The sequence below is a fragment of the Callospermophilus lateralis genome, unplaced genomic scaffold (assembly GCF_048772815.1).
Source record: "Callospermophilus lateralis isolate mCalLat2 unplaced genomic scaffold, mCalLat2.hap1 Scaffold_300, whole genome shotgun sequence".
NCBI classification, from domain to species: domain Eukaryota; kingdom Metazoa; phylum Chordata; class Mammalia; order Rodentia; family Sciuridae; genus Callospermophilus; species Callospermophilus lateralis.
In genome coordinates this window covers 1,217,241-1,238,676 of record NW_027513641.1, presented here as the reverse complement: position 1 = coordinate 1,238,676, position 21,436 = coordinate 1,217,241, and the positions used below count along the sequence as shown (strand labels likewise).

Here is a 21,436-nt window from a genome sequence, read left to right as displayed (position 1 = left end):
TTGTAGTTGCAGTCATGGATGATACACAACTACTGAAATAACTAACAGACTGAGTGGCTGAGTTTGGATTAAGATGAGCTCACTGGAAAAGGATCTGTCAAGAAAGTGAGAGGACAGGGTATTAGGAAAATCATCTTTCAATATACTGAAACTGCCAAGAATAACAAAGGCAGTAATGGAGGGACAGTGGGAGTGAGATAGGAGTTCAAATCACCAAAGGTGAGAGAGTGACCCATAGATCAGTAACTAATACAAGAAAGAGAAGTGTATTCATCCTGTTTTTCTCTCTGTCTTAGTTTCCTCATCTTTAAGTTGAAAATGGTGATAGCCTTTCCATCATGACTTTTTATAAGAATTGAGCTAGATGACACTCCTATCACCCATTGGGACTGGGGAACCCCAGAATATAGGAATATATTTTTTAAAAATTTAAAGAGCATGTCTGATGTCTTGATCATGTATCTCATCTATCTCAACTACAGTGAGGGGTATGTCTTGTAAGGCTCAAGAGCTCAGGGTTGGCCCAATTAAGCATACTCATCATAATTCTTTAGAGGTTTCACCTATAACCCTCTGCCACCATACATGACCATAGATTCTCCTCTCTGGCAGGCCTGAGTTCTCTCTTTTCCCTCCAGCCACCTGCAGATACCAGCCTTATTGACATACAGCCTGTGTCTAAGAAGACAAAAATGTATTTATACACTTTGGCTGCTCTGGTGCCTCCTTTTTGATGGGCAGGCTAGGTAAAAGAGCCCAGGAATTTGACAGCTTCTAATGAAGGAGCACTTCCTGCTTCAAACTCTGCAGAAACCAAACATGTATAGTACCATACAGCCTGACTTGTTCCCAGTGTGGGAGCTTAGATCAGGGCTAAGGCAAGCCTTTTCTACTTAATGTACCCATTCATGCATTCAGTTACAGGTAGGAGTTTCCACCAAGATTTGATGTATAGTCTAGCCAACAGGTTCCATTTTACCAGGAAAACTAACATTCAAAGACAATTCTGGTTCTCATTGAAGAGGCAATAGGTTGATGCTTCAGGGGAAGGAGATTCAGGAAAAGTCAGTTGTAACAGAGGGACTGCCAGAGTTGAATGGGTCAGGGTGAATGTGGTGAGGTGAACCATCTTCTGCATTTTGCTGAGCCCAGTGTATTATACGTTGAGATTCCCAACTTTGGCTCATTGGCACTCTGCAAAATGTTTTAACCAGGACAAACTTTGTGCAAGTTTTACTTGGCATTACCCTTTATGGGACCCTAAGGATGGATCCCCAGCCTCCTTCAGCCCTCACTATTTAGAAATCACATTGACCTTGTTCTCTGCTAACTTAGTGTCTGGTATACAGTAGCTCCAAAGCACAGAATTACAACTCTTCATGTCACCACCCAACCACTACCCAATAGATGGCCAAACCTAGGACACTCTAAGTATCTTACCCCAATTTTTCTCCATCACAATCTGCCTAAGCTGAGCAGTCCTTTTTCTACTCGTAATTTTCAAATTTCCTTCTTCTACCTAAATTATACATAAAAATGAAAGGTATCCATTCTCATCTGAAAATATTTTCATGATCATTTTCCCTTTCCCAGCAAGCAAGCATTTACTTACCTCTTTCTCTAATGTGAAGTGACATTTTAATGCAGCAGCCCTGGAAGGAGACAAAAAACATTAACTCAGAAAAATAGTTGAGCTCCTGCAGTTTGCCAGGCTCCCACCTATTTGCTGAAGAATCTGGGCTCCGGAAAAGCAAAACTGCTCTCCTATTGCCAACTACTATTTATGAGTCTGAGGGTTGTTGACATTGATTAACATTGAAAGTGACATCTGGTCCTTATGTAGTTTCTAAATAGACTGGTTTCAACCAAGAAAGCAATAAGGAAGCCTCAGGAGGATATATTTGGAGGAAAGTAGTGGTATGAGAGTGACATGAAACATTCTTTTTTCCAACATTTTGGATCATTATCTAGAAATTAAGCTGTGTGTTTGGGAGGGAGAGAAGTTGGTGTGTTTCTAGGAAAGGAAGGGAGGAAATTTCTCAAAGATAGTTGGAAAGATATACCTAGGGGAAGGAAAAGAGTATACCAGGGGAAACTCATTAAAGAAGTGAAACAACAAAAAGTTCAAGACGAAAAGTGTCTACTCATCAGTCAAGTAATTTAAGGAGCCATGATTTGCCATACAAATGGATTTGTAATAAAAAAGAATCCTGTAAAGTGTAAATTGCATTGGAGTTTTAAATGTGTAAGTTACAAGCATTTTTCTAGCACATATAGAAATAATACCTGTGTATAAATTTCTTCCAACTTCAGTGTGTCAGCCTTATCTTTCTAGTAAATTCCTATGCAGAGCAGTCACTATTTTAGGTTGGTGCTAAATGAGTAAGGTATTATTTCTAGCATCTTAAAAGTTCATTTCCTTATTATTCCTCCCTTACAATTGGCTAGTAATCAGGCCCAAATATTCGCTGCTTTGAAAAAGCCTGGATGGGCTATGGCGGGTACTCAAATCATTTAAAGAGCAAACTTAAAAAAAATACATTCCTGTGCCTCATTCCCATGGATTCTACAATTTTAGCATGATCTAAAGTAACTCTAATGCAAGTGATCTGTGGACTACACTCTGACAAGTGCTGACTTAGAGAAGATGTCCTCTAGGTTGTGTGTCAAGAGAAACATCTCTGTCTTCTGAATCCAGCAATTGCCCTTGGTTCCAATGTGTTCCATTAAGTTCACACTTGGTGGACAATTGCTGATTGACACTGCTGTGCTGGACAAGCTTATCTGTAGGGCTCAGTGTGACACACCCCTGATTTTTCTTTATTTTGTTAGAATGATTACAGGAAGTTATCTATGCAATGCAAGGATTTTGTGGTGGGCATGCTGGACCTGTGCTGAGACACAGAAGAGGTAGAGGCGATTTTAAATGGTGATGTGAACCTCCAAGTCTGGTCCAACTACCACCATTCAAGTTTGAGCCGGATCAAACTTGCCATTAAATATGAAGTCAAGAAGGTAAGATTTCCCATCTTTCTTGGCCTTCCTGCCTCACTTCACAGGGCAGCTGGCCTAGCTTTGTGCTCATATTTCATGTTCCTGTAAAGTGACTGATTACACGCAAATTCTCTCCAGACAGGGATCTGCCAGTCTCACAGGGCTGCTAAGATCCCACCACCTTTTCCCACCTCAATTCCCAGCCTCCAAATAGAGAGAGAGGAATCATGAGTCAGCCCATGACTAGACCTTTAACCTGGAGAACAGAAGAGATTTTCAGACTCCAGACTACTGGCAGTAGTGTCACAGTGAGGAATCCCATTATTGAAAGCCAGTTCCAAATCTTGAAAAACAGATAACTCAGGTCTTTCAATAGCATTTATTGTGTTGAAAATGGTTTAGAGTAAAGGATTTGTGGCATCCATGGTCCTCAAAGGATTAGAGAAATTTATTTCAAAGTCATATGAAATCCCTTAGTGGGAAGCTTAAGTAGACTTTCCCAAAAGTAAGCTTGTTCCACCTCCTCAATAGATATCAACATGTCTGTAATGATTCTTGTCACCCAATAACCCTTGCATCGTAGTGTCTGATCAGATTAGGTCCTAAGGAGCAAAAATCACTTGTATTTCCATTTTATATATATTTTAAGTCTGTAGAATCTGCTCTGTTGGCTGACATTATTCGTCCTGATGAAAACTGGAAAGCTCCAAAAACTTGTATGGTTAAATGTCAGTGGACTTTCTATATGAGCAAGGCAGAGTGGATCTGTCTTTGAGGATTTGTTTTTATTTGGGGGGTGGCTATTTCACATGTAAAACATAAAAAGTATTTTTAATACCTCCCAAATTGGCCACTTGAAGTGTCTCCTCTCCCCTGATTATCTTACTTTGTGTGAGGTCAACCAGTCTTCAAGAAATGACATGGATCTTTGGGATTCATCTAGAAAGAGCTTCCAAGTTTGATAAAATATTTCTGCCATTTTATTTCAATAATAGTCACAAATCCTAAGAAAAAAATTGATTTTTTCCAAGACTCTGAGTCCCAAAGATCATATTGATAAACCATGGAAAAGGTAGCCTTGAGATTCATATTAGAAAGCAGAGAGTTTATTGCGGTGCTTGGAAAGGTCAGATTGTGGTTTCAAGTATAATAATATTTTCTTAGCTCAGGGAAATACATTTTTTTAAACTAAGCTAAGAACTCCCTGATGTTTTTTACTAAAGCATGGCAATCACTTCCTGAAACTGCTGAGATATCCATGCCCTTGAGTTCACATAAACCTGCGGTAGAGGCTGCACAGCACTAGTAAAGGTGAGCTTGAATTTCCAAAACTGCAAATATTTTCTTCCCTCCCCAAGCCAGAGTGTCTTTTTGCCACTTAGCACATGGGAAAAGTGAAGATGTCTTTGAAAAGCCAGAGAACAGGAGATGATGCTTGATGTTTGAAAATTTACAGTCACAGTTTCAGCTATTCATGAGCAATTTCAAGAGTCCATGGCATGCAGATATTAGCCATTTTTCTGAAACATAAAATAAGTCTAGAGAAACTGTCACCAATGGTAGAGTGCACAGTAAAGCCAGAAGTCTTGACACTTCCTCACAGCTATATGTTCCCTCTCATTGTCAATTACCAAGTACAAATGGCCCTGATATTTAATGACAAGAAAAAGTGAAGCCCTCCATAAGTATGATGGTTTAGTTCAGAATAAAAATGTTTCATGAGGGAAATTATTTGCTCTGGGGTATTTTCCAACTAGGAGAGTCAGAAAGGTCTCAGGAAATATCCATCATGAATGTCAAATGTCTGTTGCCATCCATAGGCAGAAAGATGATCAATGACCAGCATAAAATGCCAGCCTTGCTCATTTCCAGGGGATAAATTCTTTCAAACCATGTATACCATTATGCAATAGTAGGCAGACTCAAAGCTTTCCTTGACATTTATTCTATCATGAATTACTGGTGAAAATATATAATATCAAAAGGCATACTAATATTATAATGCACTTCCATTTTTAATTTATTAACTTTACCATGCTTGCGTAGGCACAATCTAACCTGGATATTTGAGTTATAAACTAACTAGCACCAAGGCCTAATTACAAATATACTGCCTTTTATACCTGATAAAGCTAGAGTATTAAACCATAAAAAATTCCTATGGCTCTGTCTACATGATGTAAAAATCAACCCATTAATCCAGTATCAAAAAAAAAAAAATAACCTAGTTTATCTTGGCAGTTCCTTGAGTTGCTAATAAGGTGTTACCTTAAAAAGAAAAAGATAGTGAAAGAAAATGTGTTGTGTTCAAATAGATTTGGAGACCTTAAATTAACATAGTCAAACAGATTTCTATGCTTAAAGACATTATTGAGTCCTTAATGTACATCACTACTCTAGACCTCCTCATCCAGGGCTATTTTGGATAACAGTATTCTCCATCTCTCTATCTTAGCCCCGGGGAAACATACCTAAATCTCCTTCTCAAAGGCCTTCTTCTCATAACATAAACTGACTCTAAATAAATGCATAGGGGATTTCCAGCCCCACCAATAATGAAGACCCAGTCTGGATCCCAATTTGGCTAATTTGGACCCAGGCTGTACCCCTAAAGTGAACCCAGTGTGTGTTGTGCTCAGTGACATGTCACAGACATCAAGACCCAGGTCTTGGTGTCCTGTTCAACTTGTTCAATGGACCAGTTGTCTATTGGACAACATGTCTCAGTCTTCTTTGTTGCTTCTCCATCTCTGGACTTACCATAATGATGTTTTCCCTTCCTTTCCCTATATCATCTCTTCTCATTCCTTCCTCCAGTCTGCCTTAATTAGGATCAGGTGAATATCCTAGTCACTACAAGAGAACTATGTGGTCATTAGTCCTGTAGGCTCAATTGTTCAAGGAGGATGGAGCAAAGAAACTCAGAATGTCCTGTTTGCATGACAGAAGGTATAACTTTATCTTAAAAGGAGATAGACATAATTAAGCAAAAGCCTGCTACTGAAAAAAATCACAAGAAGACATGAGAATATTTTTGGCAAAATAGATTATTATCAGAACAGAAAGCATATCTGTTACCATGCAGCATTTCCAACAAGGGTAATTAGTTCCATCTAATCAATCATTTTAGCCACCACCCATAGGATCTACAGACACTTACCTCAGCCTGCTAGAGAACCCAAGGAGAATAAGACAGTGTATAAGCTATCAGTCTAGTGAGTGATTTGGGACAAATATCCCATGACTTTAACAGCAGCAACCTGTGCACAGGAGGGCGTCCCTTAACTACTTAACTATCTGAGCAAAGTTAAATTCACTGTCTAATCTCTGTTTCAGACTTCCAGTTGGTTCCCAGTTCTATCATTGTGGGGTGCAGCTTGGCTTGGACTCTGATCATGGTATGAGCCATCTTTTCATTCAGCTGAGAGGCTCCCACTCTCCTCAAGAAACAGTTTCACTGCTCCAAAGTCTTCAAGACCCAAGAACTTAGGGGTTATTCCTGACTTCAGAAGCTATTCTCACACAAAATAAGGTTCTGATACATGTCCATGGGGAGGAAGATAAGCGCACAGGGTCCTGGGAAGGCCCTACTGTCTCTACCTCAATAACACACTTCCCTTTTTCCTCATGCTACTGAATTAAGGAAATAGTATTTTCTATGATTTTCATTCACTTACATATTCCTCATTTAACAAACACTCAATGATGTCTACATATCACCAGTTCTGTGCTCAGCACACTGGAAGACCAAGGCCCAGGCTTTGCTCTTGAGGGGCTCATGTAGTGATAGCAGAAATAGTGAACAAATGATACAATCCTGTCTGAGCAGGGCACAAAGGAATGGGAAAGGTGCAATATAGAGGCCAAAGGATATACTGGCTATCACTGTTTGGGACCTTAGTAAAATTTTCCCAATGATATAGTTTCACAGAAATATCTGTGGCGGGGGGCAGTGGGGGAGGCTTCATGAATGGGAAGTGCTAAATAGGATGGCAATTTAGGCAGAGAGAGGTAAAAGTGAAAAGCCACAGATCCCTGAGAAAGAGAAGCATGTTCAGGTAATGTGTTTAGAGGAGTGATCCTTCCCTGTGGCTTTATCATTACAGGGAAAGAAATAGGCTGAAAGTTTGCCAAGAACCAGACACTTGAAGGCATTCATGCCAGGTACTGTCTCCTGAACTTGATAGTGCCAGGACTTTCTATGATGGTGGAAATGTTCTATTTTCTATTTTCCAATATGGGAGTTATAAGCCTCATGTGGCTAATTAGCATTGGAATTGAGGTTGGTGTGATTATGGAATAATTATTTATATCTTTATAAATTAATTAATTTAAAGTTCAACATGTGGCCTGTGGTTACCAAATTGTACAGCATGGCTGTGTATCCTCATTTGTACCTTCAACAGGCTTTTACTGAATGATTACAAAGTGTGATTTACCAAACACTGGGGACATAATAATGAATGAAAGTAGCATGATCTTGGCCATCAAGAGGGAAGACAGACCTTAATCGAAGCATCACACAAATAACCTGTAATACTCCAATTGTAAGTATTATGAAGAACATGAAATTATGAGAGCTTCTAAAAGCAGATATGACATAAGTAGGGAAGTGAATGAAATTTCTCTAAGGAACTCATACTTCAAGAGCAAAAGAATATAAACAGTCAACCAGTGGTGGGGATGGCATTTCTGGCAGAAAGATCATATTTAAAGTATATCCAAAGGTCCTGAGGTGAAAAGAAACCAAGTAAGAGGAACCAAAAGAAAGAGAATGTGACCAAGTTAGACGGCATGGGAAGTGAGGTGTGGGATGAGGCTAAAAACAGGCCAGACAATGCAGCCTTCCAGACAATGCAAAGTTCTAAATAATTTGGTTTTTATTTTTGTTTTGGTTTTTGTTGTTGTTGGGTGTTTGCTTTTTGTTTTCTGGTTTATTTTATTTTATTTTATTTTTTGAGGGTTAATCAAGAGTGATTTTAAAGATTGGGATATCCAGGGAGACAGCTTATCATCTGAGAAAGTCTTAAAACAAAAAAGGATGGATGTGGATACAGCATTTTGTTGGATGAAAGGGACAGGATATTAGTCAAGATAGGCTAACTTGTGCTGTGTTGACAAAGAAAACCAACATTGCAGTGACTTTTCAACAAATTAAGATTTATTCATTGTTTATCCTATTTCCATCTTAGAACAGGATCCACTCCAGGAATTCAAGCCGATAGAATAGCCAACATGTCAAATGTTTCCACTATGCCAAGAGGTAGAAACCTAGAGCCTAGACCTAGAGACTCACCCCAACAATCACATGCTTTTACCTGGATGTGGCACTCTTTGTTCCTGTGCACTTTATGAAGAATTAGTCAGACCTCCTACACTACCTCCAGAAGGATCAGGGAGTAGAATCATGCCATGGTTTGAATGGAGAGAAAAACAGAGCAATTTGGGAAATAGCACTAATGATCACCACAGGAGAAAAGCTGAGGGAATTCATACTGAGAGCTTCAACTTCTCTAAGTAAGAAGCAGAATCACCACCTGAGGTAGAAGGCAGACTGAGAAAGTAAAAAGAAAATAATGTTCATGAAAAGTTCTGTGGGATACTGCAGAGAGAGCTGAATAAGACTACAGACTGTAATCCTTTGTCAGTCGCCTGCATTCTTAATAGAAGTGGAAGGAATCCACAAAGAATGGTAACATGCCAAGCCAGTGTTCTCCATAAACTTCTATTTCCTGATGCCAACTTCAAGATTCTTTTTATACATTTGGAGCCAGAAGAACAGAAAATGTGTCCCATGGAAGGTTTCCCTCAGCAAAGAATGTCAAGGAGGGAGGGCAGTGGTGGAAGGACCATTTCCATCTATATTGCCTGTCTAACATTGAGCCAAATGATCATCTTCTGCACACTTTACAGTCATGCCATAAATGGCCCCATTTTCTACTTGGAAAAACTCCTAGTAGAAAGCAGAATTTGTTGAGTAGAAGTATAGTGTTATGGCTGGAAGCCTGGCTGCTTGAGTTCCCACTTAGTAGATACGTGGCTTCAGACAAGGCATTTCATTTGCTAGCCTAAATGCCTCACAGACAGAGCGGACACTGCTGTAACCCTCAAGAGCCTCTCAGAGACAGAATGATGCCCAGGAGCAAGTACACAACTGGCATACATCCTCTCCCTAGTGTGGTGACCATGGGTAGGACACTGGAGAGAGGGTAAATGACCTCTGCTGGGTCCTGTTTCATTTCCTCTGTCTGCCCAAAGCACAAGGCAGAGCCAGTGAGCACAAGAGACCTGGGGACATCAGGCCTTTCTAGAGGACATCTGAGGGGCCAGTCAGACACTCACATGCTCTGAGCAGACATTCCCCACTGTGTTGTCCTGCTGAGGTATCATTCTAACAGATGCTCAGAGTTAAGGAGATCAGAGCTGTCACAGACAGTTTGGCTGGTCAGGCACTACCCCAACTGCGCTGCATGATACCAGTAGCTGCCAAACACTGTTAGTGTCAAAAGCATCAATCATCATCCTCTTTGGAGATTCCTCTGAGCACTTTCATGGCTCTAGCCTGGTCATGTGGCATAAAAATGATCAGTTTATTAATCACCTGGCTCAGAAGGGCTATCTTTTACATGAGGAAATTTTGTTTTCATCCAACAGAAAATCTTGAAAAACAAAAGAAAAAATATATTATGTAATTGTGATACCCTTTTGCCTGGAAAAATCCCCCCCCCCAAAAAAAAATAGAACCTATTGGGCAGTGGTAAAATGTTGCGGCCAGAGCCTGACTGCCCATGTTCGAGTTACAAGTCTTTTACTTACTAGCTATGTTCCTTTGAATAAATTATTTAATTTCTGCACCTTGATTTTCTCATCCATATAACAGGAACAAATTATAGTACCTAATAAACAATGGTCAATGTTTCTTACCACACATAATGTCCCTAAGACATGGTAAGTACATAATAAATTAGATAAAGGAAGCTGTTTGGCATCTTGGTTTTATAAGAGAACTACCTTTAAGACTAAATCAGCAATTCCCAACCTCAGCACTACTGATATTTAGGCCATATAATTCTTTGCCATGGGGATTCTTCTGTGCATTACAAGAGTTTTAGATGAATCCCTGGCCTCTACCCAATAGCACCCTCCCCTCAATTTTGTCAACCAAAAAAGTATCCATCCAGACTATCTCTAATGTCTTTGGGGAAATTGGGAAGCCAGAATCATTCCCTGCTGAGAACCTCTGGGCTAGTTTTCAGCATCTAGGCCATGACCCCTTAACTTTAAGGCCCTGGGGGCAGGGATTGTAGTTATATGGAATATATTGTATCTCTCAAGACCAGTGGCTCTCAAATGATGGGCCCAAATTCCAAGTAAGAAAACTACTTGGGAGCTTTGTTAAAAATACCACTGCCACAGACTGTCTAATCCAGTTTGTCTGGGTGGGCACACAGCAGCTGGTATTTTCTAAAGATGTGCTAATTATTTCAAATTTTATAAAGATGGAGCTCCTACAAGGTGGGGGCCTCTCTTCATTTATCTTGATCTCTGATAGCTGATAACAATACACATTCTATATATAATGTAAAGCCTCCAATTTGACTAAATGAATAGTTGGTTTATTCAGTGGGACATCAAAGGCTTTACTGCTTCTCCAATTGTAATTCCCACTTGTGATTAAAACCCAGTAGAATCCAGGTGACATTTGAGACTGGCCCCAGTGTTTGGGTCTGTCATATACAGTCCTTTCATTGCCAACTGCATGCAGATCACTGAGTGAGTGCTTCACTGAGTGCTATGCAGAGGATCTTGAGAGTGCTCCCTCCTGTTATTAGCCTTCATTGCTGCCCCATTCCCACATCCCACCACACTTAGAGTGAAGAGGAAGGGAAGAAAGAGTCTGATACTTTCTCTCTGCCCTTCTTCAGGCATGCTGCAAATCACCTGACAAGACTTTCTCTAATACACTGATAGCGCTGTGAATTTGCAAAAGAGATTTCAGATCTTTAAAGTAAGGATTGTCACAGCAGGGCAGAACATGATTACCTTTGGATGTTTTGCTGCCTTTCATTCAGTTCTTGTAATACATAAATATTTGTATGAAAGGATAATTCTTCAAAGCATTGTTTTTCTCCTTGGTTATTATGTTTTCTAAACCATGTGGACTTAGCTTGTTTAATCAAACTATATTCATTGTGTGCTGTGTTTGTTAAGAAAGTCAGAGTCTGATTACTATTACCTCCTTATTTGGGGATTATCAGGAAGAGAAATTTTTATTTACCATTCAAGACAAAAACATATACCCACTTACTGCCCTCCAGAAAAGATGCAGTCAGAAATATTTACTAGCCCAAAGTGGGAAAGATAACAAAAGCCATTTTCAAATTGTCACGTTTATTCCAGAATTAAACAGATCTTAGAAACTACAATCTTTCCCAAGGACCCGTGACTAACTCTAGTAATTAAGCTAAAGACCTACTGCACATTTCTATCACATTATTTTTGTACTATATGCTCATAAATAGATTTAGACTTTTAATGAGCACTTTAACTTTCACATATTCATCCCATTATATGCCAAAGTGCATTATTCTTTTTAACATTCATCTGCCTAAAGCCACTTGCACATTTTCTTGATAAAAGGCAAGTTTTGTAAGTATAATTGTAGATGAAAATTTCTGTTTAATAAGGATACTTTATGTAATCTAAGCCATAGTTATATTATGCCTAGAAGATGACAATAGCGTATAATTAACAGGTCTGCCTTCCTCTTCTCTTTTCCCTACAAATAGACAGACAGACACATACCTACACACACAAACACACATGTACACACACACACACACACACATACACACACACACCAAGAAAAAATTAAATAATTGAATTATTTCAGGCCCCAGCTTATATCTTTCATCTATAAGCCAGGTATAGTCTGATACTCATCACTACTGGAAGCAGAGCCTAAGATAAGGGCTCTTGAAAGTACTGTTTTACTAAATCATGATCTCATGAGAAACCTACATTGATGGGGCAGAGTAGGATGGGGAAGGAGAAGAAGCTAAATTAAGAGGTGGTTTCAAAGAAGTCAACCCTCAGTTTGATCTGGAGAGGCGCCTCAGAGTGGAGTGTGTTGTAGGTCCACAAATTTGCACGTTATTAAGGCTAAGGGTTGGCCTTTACCTATTTGTATACCTATATCAGTCAGTCACCAGTTGCAGGTCTCCCAGGGTGGGGGGTGGGGGTTACATAAATATTTCTGGACAAAGTGGTTCCCATTGGCTGGAGGGAATTTCTGAAAAAGAGTGTATCTATGAGCCCTCAGCATCCAGCACCCCAGCATGTAGGGCTGGGTGCTCTTTACTAGTAAGAGGGATCTTGGCAAGAAACCAATATCCTCATGCTCTAAAGTACTCAGGTTTCAACCACTAACTATGGCCTACAAGCTGCTGCATGATTTGGCTCCTGCCTTCCTCTTTAACTCATGTTAGAATAAACGACTCACGTTCCTAAATTACACTAACAGAGGTATACTTTTGGTAAGAGGGCAGGGGGAATTAGAGGCCCCTTTGGAACTTGGAGGAGTTTGTGGTAAAATGCACAGCACAGAGCTCTGAAGAACCTAAAGAAAGCCTAGGCCCATAGTGCATGGGGAAAATATTGGAGCAAAGAACAAAGACAGAGGAAATGGAACTTGGGAGGGATGCTTACGAAGAAGGGAGGTTGAGTGGTTCTCTCTGATTAAGTGCCAGCAGGAGCTGTGTCTCTGCCCCTCTTGTACATGCTGCATCCTCACATCAGCCATTGTCATGCTTTCTCTGTTTTACTAGTGAAGCAACTGAGACCCAGAGAGGAGGAGCAAGTCTCATAAATTTTAGCCCAGAAATTTACATAAATGGAATAACATAAGAGGGCATCTTTTATAGCTGATCACTTTCACTTAGAAAAACATTTTGAAAGTAATCTACATTGCAGCATGAATAAGTGTTTCATTTTTTAAAAATTGCAGAGTGACATCCATTCTGTGGGTGTTCTATGGACCATCACTTTCATTTACCGACCCCCTGGGTCATGGGCACATCTTGCCTCAGTGTCTCTTGGCCAACTTGACAGCATTCTTGCTTTCTGATGTGATAAAACGTTCCAGAATCTCCTGGCACATGTCTGCTCCATGCCTGGAAGAGACTATTCTCCAGGGTGAACCTGTTCCCTTGAGTGGGAAATGAACTGTTAGGATCAAAGTCTGGGTTCTGGGAAGCCCTTAGCTGCTGGGATATCCACTGATGACAGGATTTGCAGCAGATACAGCCAAAAACATCTTTTGCTTTGTTTACTTGATTGTTTTTTGCTATTTATAATAAACTATGTGGAGTTCATCCTGGAACTTCTAGTTCAAATGTAGGGCCATGGTATTCTTATTTAGCCTCATCAACCTTACCTTTTTTTTATTGTGGTTCTAGAGATCAAACCCATGGTTTTTATTTTTGCACTCTAAGATTCCAGGTTCACAGTGAACCAACATAACCATTCATTTTTGTATTATCTCAACACACACACACATACACACACACACACACACACACACACACACACACGTTTCAATTAACAATGCCAAGTTTCAATTAACAATGCCAACACTTGCAGGAGCAATATTTTGACTGAAAAGAGTTTATGATTTGCTAGCGGTTGCTTTTTCCTCACAGAAGTGCTGCTGGGATATTGGTTTGCAATGCATTTTTTCAGCATGTGGAACAGCTCCTCTGGGTGATTATGCTCTCAACCGAACACTATCTAATTTTATTTGGTTCACTTTACTTTTTATTTTTAAGGATTTTAAAACTGTTTTATTATGTAATAAGGTTAAATCTACAAAATAAGATTTGTCCAAAGAAGCTTAGCTTCTCTTCCTATCCCTTCTATTGTATTCCCTCATCTTTCTGTAGACAACCACTTACAGACATTTATCTTCCCAGGTCTTTTTAAAAATTTTAAGGAAATTCTCTCTACATCCACACCCCCCTCCTTTCCTAATCTATTATAGTTGCTGTTTTTCATTTTGCTGTTTCACTTGACCATAAATATCAGAGATTTATGGAAAAGTTTCTCATTGTTTCTGACAGCTGCATAACCCTAGTACTGGGCAATACTGTAGCACCCAGTTAATTCACTGGGCACTTCACAGATAGACAATCTGGTTGTCCTAAGTCTTGTGTATCTCACAATTGGAACTGCAATGAATTGAATTTACATTTTGAAATTTACATTTTCAAATTTTTGCCAGTATATTAGTGAGTTAGGTCCCAGGATTGGGCTAGCTAGGCTTGAAAGCCTTATATTGTCAAATCTGGATTTTTTTCCAATGCATTAATTCATTTAGGGTTGCAAATGGTGATACTTAAATCCCAACACTCTTTATTTATTGATTAGAATAGTTCTATGATGACAGATTTCCTTTTACTACCTCTCAGCCCAAATACCTGCTGGTTCACAACAATGAAGGTTCTCAGGCACACTCCAGAAGTAACAATGAAAAATTTTGTCTGTATGAATCATAAGCATATAAGTTTAGCCATATTTGGTGTATTTCAATACATTGGTATCTTATAATTTTAATTTGCATTCCTCTTATGAGACAGGTAAAAGAAGTTGAATATCTTCCCATGTTTCGAAGAGTCAGTTGCATTGATTATTTTTTTCCACAAAATAAGTGTTCATATTTCTAGATTTTTTTTCAGTCAAGGTGTTTTTTTTTTCTTTAATAAAAACATTTTTATGAGTTAAGTCTATTGATGGATATATGTACTTTTCCCTTAGTATATCATCTGCCTTTTTACTTATGCTTTTTTTTCCATATTTTTTTTAGTAATAAAATTAATCAATCTTATTGCTTCTAGACATTAAACCATATTTACTAAGGTTTTCTTCATTCTCAGGTTAACGATGAATTTGCCCAGTTTTTTTTTCTAGGACCTAATGGTTTTCTTTTGGTTTTTCCATTTAAATATGCAACAACTTATCCTAGCTTACAGCATTAGTAGATTCCACTTTGTTTCCCATGGGGCTGTACAGATATGCAAAGCTGTACAGCTTTGATCTACTGACTTAAGATGTGTTGTTTCTTGTATACTAAATTTTCATAGTCATGTGAGTCTGTCTCTGGATTTTCTCTTCTGCATCCTCTCTATCTGAGCACCCACACGAAGCTTCTTAAAGGATAGATACATCACACTGTGTTGACATCCCAGAGGTCTGGCGCCTCCCTCTCCCCCACAGTGCTTCTTTCTTAGGGTGTTAGTCATACTTGCTTGTTTGTTATTCCAAATGAACTCTTTCATCAGTCTACCTGCGGCCCCCCCCACCCAAAAAAACCTGGGGATTTAAGAAAATTTAGATTGCATTAAATTTATTTATTAATTTGACAAATCCAATACCTTGTGTTTCCAATAACTTTTTTAATGCAGAGTCCCATCAAAGAACACAGGTTGGCTTGGCACCTGTGTACTAGTCTGCTTTTGTACCTTCCATGAGTGTTTTGTGGCTTTATTGTGGATTAATAATTAATAAATGAAGTGTTTTATGTTTTTTTCACATAGGGTTTGGACCCTCTTTTGTAAGATCCACACCTAACTTTTTCTTCCTTTCTTTTTCCCCCAAAGGCGTATACAGGGGTTTGTTTATGAAAGTAGGTACATATTCAAAGGGTCATAGGGGTCTCTCAAGAGAGAAACTGTGGGGTAAAGCAAGGACACATTTTCAAGGGAGAATGCCCGCCAGGTTTTTATGATGTGTACTTATTTTTCTCTGATAATTTTAAACTTTATTCCTCACTAAATTCTCTTAGTGCCATAGTGTCTTTCCCTTTGATTCTTTTGAATTTTCCACATATGTAATCAAAAAGTGAAAAAAAGTATTTTATATTACCAACTCAAAGAAATGTTTGAAATCTGAATCTCTGAGACAGTGTGCCTCTTGGGGCTGGGATTATGGCTCAGCCGTAGTGCACTCGCCTAGCATGGGCGGGAACCAGGTTTGATCCTCAGCACCACATAAAAATAAAAGCATTGTGTTTTGTTCGTCTACACCTAAACAATAAATATTAAAAAAAAAAAAAAGAAAGAAAGAAGTACTTCTCAGGAACCGTGTGAATGCAGTCGATGCAATTGACAAAACTTGTGGGAAGTATATAAGGAAAAATATTGGCATGGAAAGAAAATAGAGCTTTTTACCGATTTGTTGTTTTATTGGTGTATTACTGTCACATAATAGCAGCATTCATGGCCGTATTTGTACATGCACCTGATGTGATTCCATTAGTCACGTACCCCAGCCTCTTTCCTCCCACCTGCCAATGTGCCTGCTCTACTCTATGGATCTCCCTTCTATTATTGTCACCATTATTTTAATTAGTGCATTATAATATTTACAAGAGTGGGATTTGTTGTGATATAACAGACGTGACAGCTTTTTTAAGTGTTCATCTTGCAATCTCCAACTCATAAGGCTAGAGAAGCATTACAAAATGATGTCACTGTTTTCTTGGTCCCTCTGACAGCCCTTTTTTCCTGTCTCCTTTACTATGTTTTCTTAGGAGAGTCTCTGCGGCATCAGGGTCTGATTTCCTCACGGATTCTCTACCTTTCCACTGTTTAGGGTTCATTTCAGCTCCTCTTTATTCTTCTGCTTGTGTCTCCTGTTTCTGCTTCTCTTATTTTTGCCATGTTTTTTGTTTATGTTTCCATTGGAAAGAACATTGGAGTATAATCAGGACTACACAAAAAGACATCCACTGCAGGCAGGTCTTAAAAATATGTGTAAATCTTTCCAGACATGTCTTTTTATTTTATTTCTGGGGGGGAAAAAAAGAGTGTTTTCGTTTTGTTTTGTTTTGGTGCAAAGGACCTAGCACATAGCACAGCTCTTCCTGAACATAATAGGTAATAAGAATGATCATGAAGATCTCCATCCCATGGGCAGCTCCTCAGCGCCAGGTACACTGCCAGACATGGGGCTAGAAACTCGTCCATTCCAGATACCGTTTACCCTGCTGTGCATAAAAGGAAACCTTGGCCCTCACTGAATTTACCTTCCAGTAGGAGGACAGAAAATTATAAAATGAATCCACAGACTGAAGAGGATATTCTTCAGCTCTGCCTTTTCTAGAAAGTGGAGGTTTGGGAGGTGCGAGGCTGGGGCAAGAAGAATGTAGAATGAGGACACAGAGGTTGAAGGTGAGCTGGAAAGGGGTGTGGCAGGTGGCAGGTTCTCATGCACCAGAGTCCTGGGGAAGGGGCTCCCAAGGACGAGTGTCTGGGAATATTAACAAGAGACGTTCCTCAGCCTCGGCCGAAGCCATCTTCTCTGTCTACTGGGAAACTTATCCCCACAGAATTTAACTTCCTCACACTCCCAGATCATGCTATCTGGTGGCTTATCAGAAAGCCAGACCACTTTGTTAAGAAGGTGATGGGGCAGGGGTGACGCATTGAACAAGGGGAAAAAAGGAGGCAATGGTGACCAATGGGGAGGACACTTTGTAAGAGGGTGAGTCTTGTCACATGAACTCAGAGAGGAAAAGGGGTGGTGGTGGAGGGCTTCTAAGTTCCCAGAAAGACACTGGCTTTGACTTGGCAGGTGATGAGGAACCACTGAGGAAGGGCCTGGAGCAGAGCGCTGACCCATCTGACTTGTGTTTTCACAGGGCACAAAAGCCCTGCACAGGCAGTGATTCATCCTAGAGTACATGAAAATCTTCCTGGTAGTCACACAGAGAAGGTGGTGGAGCTAGCATGTGAACCCAGGTATGAGGCCGAGGTCCCCGCTGTACCTACGAGGAGCATTTCCTGCCTGATATACTAGTTGCAGTTTTTTTTTTAATTTTTTATGTCTCTTTTACACCTCCTTTTCAGGTCTGTGCATTTCTGGTTGGTGGAGAATGAAACTGTGCTCAGTCTGTATTTTTTCCCTTATGCCCCAAATGCATATTCATTTCTGCCATGTGCATGACACCATAAATTGCACCACGAACGATAAAAGAGGTGGACAGCAAGGGACTTTCTCTCAAGATATTTATAGGCTAGCTATAAAGAGAAGACAGAATTTTTCTTTAAATTGTTTAAATCCAATGATTTCCACTTTTGGCGGGGGGCAGGGGGTTCTTGCTTGTTTCATTTAATTATCTGAAAGAAAATTGCTATTTCTTTTTCAAGAACACCTCTATCCAAGAACCAGAAGCAGATAAAATATGGGATTCCCTCTTTTATTTTATAGATTTTGTCTTATAGCTTGACTGTTCCGTTAGCACAGTAAAAGATGACTCCCTGGCTCCCCACCCCTAAGCCTTGCAAGCCCAACCTGTGATCAGGAAATCCAGCTACGTGCATTCTATTTCTTGCCTCATTGCCAGGAATAAAGATTCGGCAATCCCTGCTTAACTGACAGTATTGCCAGGGACACCTGAGGCACAGCAGAAACCAGCCCAGCAGTTCTGCTGAAGCTGAGCTGCAGCTTCTGGGCAGCAGGTAAGTGTTCAGTACCAGAATATGCTCCTCTCTCTTTGATGAGGAGATGTGACAGCTGAATATGGGGTTCTGGGTCAGAAGACACTGCTGTCTCCCTTCCAATGCTCCTTCAGTTATTCTGAGGACTTGAACCCAAGAGGTGTGCCCTTGGAGCCCCTGAAGGAGGCCAGAAAAGTATCACATTTTAGGGTAACCAGCCCCAGATGAGGATCACAGGTTTGAGGTCTACCCTGGTCACCATCTGTCTATGGGATATGTGCCCTCCAAGAAACAATTCATGGAGTCGACCCATTTTGTGTACTCCACACATTTGGGTTTTGCAGAGTCCACAGGGGAAGCCAACAGGATCATACGTGGCCTTTGCAACTCCTATAATTCCTGTTTGAAAGCCTATCTGTGTTCACCTGAGTTTGCGTCTGTGGTCATGTGACTGTGCAGTCCCTCTGGCTCTATAGATCAGAATAAACCCTCTGTATAAGTCAGCTTTTTGTTGCTGTGACCCAAAGCCCTGACAAGAACAACTTTAAGGAAGAAAGGTTTATTTTGGCCCACAATTTCAGAGGTTCAATCCATGGTTGGTCAACTCTATTGCTGTAGGTCTGAGATGAGCAGATCATCAAGGCAGGAGGACACTCTATGGGAAGTCAGTCACCTACAGCAGCCAGGAAGCAGAGTGTGCAGGTGGAGCCAGGATCAGAGCATAATCCACAGTTATGCCCCCAACGACCTACTAACATGCCCACCTGCCAACAATTTCCACCCAAAATCCATTCAGATTATCAATCCATCAAATGCATGAATCCACTGATTGGGTTTCAGCTCTCACAACCTAATCGCTTCATTCTGAACATTGTTTCGCTGTCTAACACCTGAGCTCTTTGGGGGATACCTTATTTCCAAACCACAGCACCCACTCATGGTCCTTCCAGAAGTATATGATGACCTTCACTTAGCCAGATTGTTCTCCAAGTTCTTCCTCTCCAGCCAGTGAAACTCTGTGGAGATTTCTGGCAGCTGTTCTTCACATTCTGCAGTTCTGGAGCTGCCAACCATTGCTCACCACAACTGCTTCTCACCTGGCTATGTATGCAAGCCATTCATTCACTCAGTCCTCCAGTTAATACGTAAGTGTCAAGAACTGATTGCTGCCAGGTGTTGTGACATCTAGAACCCATCCTTCCCCTTGGGAGGCTGATGCTCAGGGCAGTTTGTCTTTATGCCTGTTGCTTTCCTGTTTGAATATCTTTGTTGTAATAATATTACAAAAGAGTAAACCTTTCATGGTACTATGAGCTCTTTACTGATCAATTTTCTATATTGTAAAAATCTCCAAGATTCAGTATTTAAAGTCATTATAAATAGGAAGTCCTGACTTATTTATCTGTAAATATCTACTTAGTAATGGTGAAATCCCCTCTCCCAGGTACCAAAAATGATAGAAATGAGGCTACTTTTAATTTCTTTCTTCCTCCTCTTCCTCTTTCCTTCCTTCTTCTTTTTCCTTTTTGATTAAGTTGTTTGAACAAGTTCCTCTGGGCTACAAAAACAGAAGCAATAGTGGTATCAGTCAGTTTCTGAAATAAAACTTTAGATATAACTGCTGTATTAACTAGGCAAAAGTTTCTACTGAAAACAAAATACACTTGAAATTTGCAAAAGTTAGCCTGTGAATAGTTTTGTATTGATTTTGAAAAACTTACAATTCATTTTTTAAATGTTGAATTGAATTTACATATGGACTACCAAATAGTACACAAGTATAAGAATCTAGTTATTTTCAATTTTCAATATCAATTCATTTTATTTGTTATTCAAATGTATTTCTGTCAATTCAAATTTAATTAAATATTTTTGTGTGTGATCAAAGTAAATACCAAATGAAGGTGATGGGGTGGATCATGGGAGTAGAAGGGTAGCAAGATTTGGGATGGAGGTCTTAACAGGGATTCTACACTGTAGCATTTCTTCCTATGAGAACAGCCCCACTTCTATCCATAATCATTATATTTCAGATTTCTTATCTCATGTGTGTGTGTGTGTGTGTGTGTGTGTGTGTGTGTATGTGCATGTGTGAGGTCACACAGAGCAGAACTAATCCAGAGAGCTTCACCTTCTACCATCTTGGAAATCAGCAGGCATCTTAGAGTTGACAGGGTATGTTCTGGGTTTGATAAAATATGGTTAGTGGTCTGGATTGCAGGAGTCTTCTATCCATATATGGTCATGCATGTAGTATGTACTTATGTCCTCTGTCTTGGTGAACTGAATTTATCTGCTAAAATGTTTTCCATTAAATCTAAAAGTCTTGGAGAAACTATATTTGGGCTCTCAGAGCATTCCCAGGTGTGATAATCAGTTGGCAAGGCCAACTGATTTCTAGGACTACCCAACAGTGAGGAAATACCTTAGATTTTACTAAATCCAAGGATGGAGAATGACTCCTCGGGGTCTTCGTTGTCTTCCAAAGCATCTTTTGAGTGCCTACCATGTGCACTAAGGATACGGTGGTGAGCAAAGCAGGTGAAAATCTCTGCTCTGGTGCACTGAGGTTCTAGAATGCTGGCATGGGTGTACACTCCTTGATGCAGCATTAACCTTCAGTAGGAGTGCCAAGATGTTCATTTCCTTTCTTTCCTGGTCAAGATCACAACCTTGAAATGAGAGGGAGGTCCAGCGTCTACGCATTTACTCCTCAGCCGGCTCTTCTGTCTCTTGATGTTGTTTTCTTGCTGCAAAACTTTTGCCATGATGCATTGGAAAAAGACATGTGGTTGTTCCTATAAGGAGCATGGCTGGAAGAGCCGCAGCATACATCTGTACACATTAGAGTCTAAGAAAGTGTTCCCAATCCTTTAAGAAAACCATTACTTGACTCACTGCAAGATAATTGCATTTATTCAGTCAAAGTGAAAATGGATGCAGATGGG

General features: G+C 39.9%; 1 pseudogene; it reads left to right on the top strand.

Moving 5' to 3' along the window:
* The window catches only part of LOC143390181 (short transient receptor potential channel 7-like), a 63,806-nt pseudogene that overhangs the window by 38,147 nt on the left and 4,223 nt on the right, over positions 1-21,436 (top strand).